This window comes from Panthera onca, chromosome B1 (genome assembly GCF_046562875.1).
Source record: "Panthera onca isolate mPanOnc1 chromosome B1, mPanOnc1 haplotype 2, whole genome shotgun sequence".
NCBI classification, from domain to species: Eukaryota; Metazoa; Chordata; class Mammalia; order Carnivora; family Felidae; genus Panthera; species Panthera onca.
In genome coordinates, this window is record NC_138342.1 from 141,680,196 (window position 1) to 141,686,963 (window position 6,768).

General features: G+C 48.3%; 1 pseudogene; it reads right to left on the reverse strand.

Moving 5' to 3' along the window:
* Positions 1-94: 94 nt before the first annotated feature.
* Positions 95-1,507, reverse strand: LOC144616063 (tripartite motif-containing protein 75 pseudogene; annotated as a pseudogene).
* Between the last annotated feature and the right edge of the window lie 5,261 nt (positions 1,508-6,768).

The window sequence follows — 6,768 nt, forward strand, 5'->3', positions numbered from 1 at the left end:
AAAAAAAAATGTTGGTACCAGATTTACTAATACTTGTCCAATATTCTAAGTACTGTCCATAAATTACAGAAAGAGAATGAAGCCCACTCTCAATTCATCCTTCAAGATCCCTTACCGCACAGATGGTAAGAGGTTTAGGGTCCCGCCCCACACAGAAATAAGGCTTTAGTACTTCAGAAAACGCATCGGTGAACGAATGGATGTGAGACCTGTCGTTCAAACTGTAAAAGGAAATCTCCCCCAACTCATAGTCCAGATAAACGCCCACCCCTCTGGGCTTTTCCTTCAACACAAGAGTGACAGGAACAGCCCCTTGTGCCACATAGGCACCATCCTGCAGCTGAACTGTCCAGCGTCTGTTCTGTCCTGACAGGGGCCGCTGTCCCTTCCAGGAGAGGGGGTCCTCACAGACCCCCACGGCCCACTCGCTCTTGTCACCCAGCTGCACCTCCCAGTAGTGTCGGCCCCCGTTGAAGCCCTCGGAACCCAGGACGACGGGATCCGTCAGAAGTCTCTTTGGATGCTGAGGGACGCTTGGCCTTTCCCTCACGAGTGTCACAGACGTCCTATCCTCAGACACAAGCAGATGAGGATGTGCTGTTTCAGGATCCAGGGTAACTTCTCGTCGGAACCTCTGTATGATCTTCTGCAGAGCCAAGTACTGCGGGGGGAGACTGCAGCCTTCTCTCCTTAACTGGAAAGAGTAGAGAGCTGGGGGCTCCTGGTGCTCACACCGGGCACGGACACCCCCGAGGCCCGTCAGCAGCTTCACCTCTGACATCACACTCCTCTCGGCCACCTCCTTCAGGAGACCTCGGAGGGTGGAAACGTGGTCTGAAAACGCCGTTATGTTTGCACAGAGTTTCTGCTGAATGTCCTTCTCCTCTTCGGCCAGCCTTGACAGAACTGCCTCTTGCTGCCGGTCTACAGACCGGTTCAGGTGCTCAAACTCAGAGGCTAACTTCTGTCTGTGGCATTGCACCTGCTCTCCCAGCTCTAAGAGTCTCCTGTCTTGGGTGGCTACCAGCTGCTGCACGACTGCCAGCTGCCTCTTCAGGGGCTCCACGTAACTGCCGAGCCTTTGCCTGTGCTGGGAGGCGGCCTCCTCCGCGGGCCTCACCCGGTGGCCCCGGTGGTCAGGGAGCCGCACGCACGCGGGACACAACACCTGTAGGTCCTCCTCACAGAAGAGGGTCAGGACCCGGTTGTGCTTCTCGCACAGATGCCTCTCGTCCCGCCTCCCCCTCTTGCTCCTGCTGATGTGGAGGAGCTTGGCGACGTCGATCACCCTTCCCAGCTGGGCGTTGCTCCTCAAGTGCCTCTCTCGGCCTGGGTGGCGGCAGATGGGGCAAGGGAAGCTGTCGCTGAGATCAGCCCAGGATTGCCGGATGCAGCAGCGACAGAAGTTGTGCCCACATTCGGTGGTGACGGGGTCTCTCAGGTAGTCCAGACAGATGGGGCAGTTGGCTTGTGCCTGGAGTCCTGCCAGGGCTGACGACGCTGCCATTGGGCCGAGATAAACGTCTTTCTGGACCGACGTGGCTCTTCTGGAGGTGGTGCCCTGCGGGAGTCCTCCAGTGAGAGGCAGACACACCCTCAGATTTTACTGTCCTTTCCTGTCCTGGATGTCCTTTTGTCAAAGGAGGGCAGCCTTGCTGTCCTAGGAGGCCACTGGCCTCAGGTGCAGTGGTAGATGCCCAGAGGAGCTCTGTTCACCACCTGCAGGTGATCACAGATGAGCTGGGCAGCCAGCTGTCCTCGGCAGCCCAGGGGATGTGAAGCCAAGGTCAGCAATTCTCTTGGGCAGAAGGCAGACACAACTTTAAAGTGCCGATTCGTCCCTAGAGATGAGAAAACATTGTTTCATGTAACAAAAATTACCATTTGTTTGGTGGCCTTGCCCACTGCCACATTGAGGCAGCCATCAATTCTTCTCTCCACCCCCAGGATTCCACCTACACCCACATCAACCACAGAGGGGCTGCATGGGACTGCAGAAAGTTAAAAGCTTTGAAAATTGAGCCTCCACCCAGGGTGGGATTTCCCCTTACTCATTATCTGGGGGATCTGGAGGAAGTACATAACATGCTCATCTCTAAGAGAATCAAGTAAATAAGGATAAATATCCCAATTTCAATCATTTCAATATCATCAAAGATACAATAAAGGAACCTGGTATATTTTGGTTTAAACCACAGATGTTTCTTAAACCACACCACTGAGCTCATAGTATGTCAAAACTTACTTTTCACTTAAGCTTCTCAGTTGCAGGATACAACAAACTGTGTACATAAGTGGTTTGGACTGGATTAGATTTACTCTGAGGACCCTGCCAAGTCAGAAAGCTGTGATTTTGACAAAATGCACAGAATGAAATTGGAGATCAGGAAATCAATGTGAGAAAATACTAAGAAACACACACATGTATACACAACGACCCTCCAAAGTCACTGATGAACTACCAACTAGTGATGATTGGTAGGAACAAGATCCCCAGAAGAGGGCGTGGATTTTTTTCCTTAGAAGCAGCTACTGATTCTGGAATGCAGGTTATGCTTCAGACTGTGTCTCCCTCTCTCTCTGCCCCTCCCCTACTCTCTCTATCTCTCTGTCAAAATAAATAAGTAAATAAATAAATAAACATTGAAATGCAGGCTAACAGGCTGAAGCCAACCTTCAGGATTCCGGGGGAAATGTGGAGTTAAGGGCGCCCCATAGAGGATGTGTCCTGGCAAATACTCTAAACTTTAAATTGGTATCAGTGAAGTGTTATATACTAAAACAGTCATGAATGGCATACCCCTTAAAACATCCATTGATTTAATCATGTCCAGTGCTGATAGGTTTAAGACAATCTTTTCTTGATCGCCAGGGACCCCAAAATGAATTTCAAAGTGTTAAGGTATACAGTCTTGGTGATGTGTGCTATTATAAAAACATTCATACACAAATTGTGAGCCTGTAAGTTGGTACAACCACTTTAGAAAACTTTTGCAGGGACACCTGGGTGGTGCAGTTGGTTGAGCATTGGACTTTGGCTCAGGTCCTGATCTCACAGTTCATGAGTTTGAGCCCCACATTGGGCTCTGTGCTGACAGATCCTCTGTCCCCCTCTCTCTCTGCCCCTTCCCTGCTTGTGCACTCTCTCTCTCTCAAAAAATAAAACATTAAAAAAAGAAAAAAATATAAAACTTTTGCATTATCAACTAACTTAGAACATATATGTATCTTAGGACCCAGTTACTCTACTCAGGCTGTGTAACCATCAGAAATACAAACCAGAAGGTCTTCAAAATATGTGCACCAAAAGACATACATGAAGGTTCATGACAACATTTTTCGCAAGTCCAAACTTGAAATAATTCCAATCTGACTTTAGAATGCATGAGTGAATTGTGGTGTATTCATACAAATGGATCATTAATCAGCAATGGAAAGGCAGTAATGACTCTTCACCCTGAAAATTGGATGAATATCAGAGACATGTTGTGTGAAAAAAAGCCAGGTGCAAAATAATACAGACCCTGTGTAGGAAAAATGATTCCATGGTGTTAGCCCTCAGCACAGTGCAAATAACTGGGCAGGGGGGACAAGTTAGTAATTGGGAAGCACATTAGAAATGTTTCTGGGAGTTCTGATAATAATCCTTAATGTGGGTGTTACAGGCTTATGCAGTCTTCTGTGTGAATGTCTAATGAAAGCAAAAATTATAATAAAACCATAGACAATGAAAATTATGGAAACATATTTTCAATTTGTTTGGCTGGGGATGTCTTTCTATGGTTGAAAATCAGAAAATAGGGGCGCCTGGGTGGCTCAGTTGGTTAAGCATCCGACTTCAGCTCAGGTCATGATCTCGCGGTCCGTGGGTTCGAGCCCCGCATCAGGCTCTGTGCTGACTGCTCAGAGCCTGGAGCCTGTTTCAGATTCTGTGTCTCCCTCTCTCTCTGACCCTCCCCCATTCATGTTCTCTGTCTCAAAAATAAATAAACGTTAAAAATTTTTTTTTTTTAAATAAAAAAAAAGAAAATCAGAAAATAATATTTTTCAAACATATAAATAGCTCTTAAATCAAGTAATTCAAACAAACATAATGAATAATCTACATATAAAAATAGGTAAAGGAGATATATGCAAATGGCCACTCATGAAATCAAAATAGATCATTTTAACAATCCATAGACATCAGCATAAAAAACAAGAGACTGTTCTTTGTGCCTCATGAGATTGGCAGAGATTTGAAAGATTGCAAATAGAGGGTAGTGGAGCCACGAGACCATGTAACCTTTGACAAGTCAGAGAGCATTTATGGAGAAGGAGAAAATATTCCTAGCAGCAGACCTGGCACATAGAAGGTGCCCAGGGCCACCTGGGTGACTCAATCAGTTGAGTGTCTGACTTTGGCTCATGTCATGATCTAATGGTTTGGGGATTTGAGCCCCACATTGGGCTCTGTGCCGACAGCTCAGAGCCTGGAGCCTGCTTTGGATTCTATGTGTCTCTCTATCCCTCCTCTGCTCACACTCTGTCTCTCTCTCTCAAAATAAATAAACATTAAAAAAAAAAAGGGTGCCCAATGGTAATTAATAATACTCTGATCTTTCCATACTCAGGAGCCTATTATCAAAGAATACGCTTTCTGTTGTCACCACTAACCGTCTACACCAAAGCTACACCTCATCCTTCTGGATATGTCCACACTCATGTCTGACTGCTGAGTCTATCAGCACCCACTAGACCCTCCACCCATCTGCTCTTCACGCACACGGATCTAATCAATACCTTGTCCTACAGGACTGCTGCTGCCACCTGGAGGGCCACATTCCTCCCTCAGCTCCAGCTTCTCCTAGCACCAAACTTCCTGTAGCTGTCACCTGCCCTCCCCTTTCTAGCAGGTTGAATTCCTTGTGGCCCCAGAACCTTTGTACACACAGATCCCTTAATTGTCGGCTGTGCTGCCACCAGCTCTCCATTCATTGGTCACTTCCTCTTGTGATCCAACCTTCCTGACTTGTTCATGGGTCATCTCTCCTAAGACAATGTCATAGAACAGTAAAGACAGCATCATGAATTTACCCTTTAACTATGTGACTTGTAAATTTAAACAGATTCTGGAGATCTGCATTCCCCACAGAACCATAACCTCCATGTTATCCCCACCATGACTGTATCTCCAAGTATCTCCTCAGTCCTTGGTTAAAGCTGTTGAATGACTAAAATTGGCCAGGGTTCCGGGTCTCCCTTAAAAACTGAATGACTTTGAAGTGGAAGAGTACTTATACTCTGGATATGAGGGTGATCTGGCTGCAACATTCATCACCCCCATTGATCGCCGGGGTTGATTTGGCTGATCGGGCTGGCTAGGTGGGGGTCCCCTTCCTCCTTCATCACTCCATGAGTGTCCCTCCTGAAGCTGCCCTCTCGGTCTAAGAGGATGACCTTCCCCAATAGAGGAGGACCATTCTCCAGTCAAGGGTATACCAGTAGCTGCGCTCACCTGCTAGAACCTCCAAACAGGCACCCAAGAGTGATTATACTCTCTGAGCATCTGTAAGCAAGCAAATGGTTAGATTGAGGAAGATCAAGTTTATACAAGACCTGAATACCAGAGATCCTGGCCCCATAGCTCTCATCCCTCCACTCCCCACCTACACACAAACCACCCCTCACTGAGATCCTGGAAGGGATTCCACACACGACTTCAGACCAGCACCTCTGGGAACTTTGTACACACAGATATTAGTCTCTGTTTTTTGACCTCTAGGATGGGATAGGACAGGACAGGAAGTGAGTATCTGTATTGTTAGCAAGCATTTAGGGGATGTAGGATGAGGCTCAATGAAGAACTGGAAACCCTAAGAAACAAGATGTGTTTTAAGAGAAGCCAAACGAGATTAGGTTCCCTTGCAAGGTGTGATTTCCGGCCTTGCACAGAGGAGGTCAGGGGACTCCAGCTCTTACCATTCTCCAGCCCCGTCCCCATGCCCCCATATCGGCTCAACTCCCCGCTTACCTGGAGCAGGCGACTCTGGACAGGTCTGTAAAGGGTTTGTAAAGGCTTGTCGAGAGACGTCTGCTTGAGGGACGCTTGAAGCCAATGTGCCATCCGAGTGTTACCTCTGCATATATACCCCACGAGGAGGGTGGAGCTACTAGGACCCGGCCCACCAAAGACTGGTGGCTCCTCCCCCACGGGGGGCGGGGCAGAGCTAGGCTGGGGATAAGGGTATTCAGAAAACCTGCTTGGTGGGGAAGGGATCTTCTGTGATTGGGTCAGACCAGATGGGCGGCACTGTGTTAATATGCATAATCTCATGTGTACCTTTGAAATCCTCCCTTGATCCTCTCAGTGCCATTGAATCCCATTTTTGCTGATGAGGAAACTGAAATCTGAAACTTTAAATGAGGACTGTTCGTTCCCTTGCCGGGTCCCCAGGACCAGGGGGAGGCCCCTTCACAGTGTGAAGCGCTGTGCAGGACGAGGGGTTGTGGAGCTTTCTGCAGGCAGCAGGTCTCAGGTCTGCAGCTCCTGAGAACCCTCAGGGGCTGAGCCTATGCCCCGGAAGCTCGTGGTGCCAAAACCGCCTTTTTCATTAGCTGGAGCCCCGGTGAGAAAGCCAGGCCCATCAGTCCCTCTGTCTGTAATTCCTCAGGTTGTTGAAGTCAACAACCAAACTCTCCTTTTGCGGGCCGCACGCCGAGTTCTGAGGCCAGCGCCTCTACCCGCCACGTCAGTCACAGGTTCCCGGGGGAGTACGTCCTGAAGGT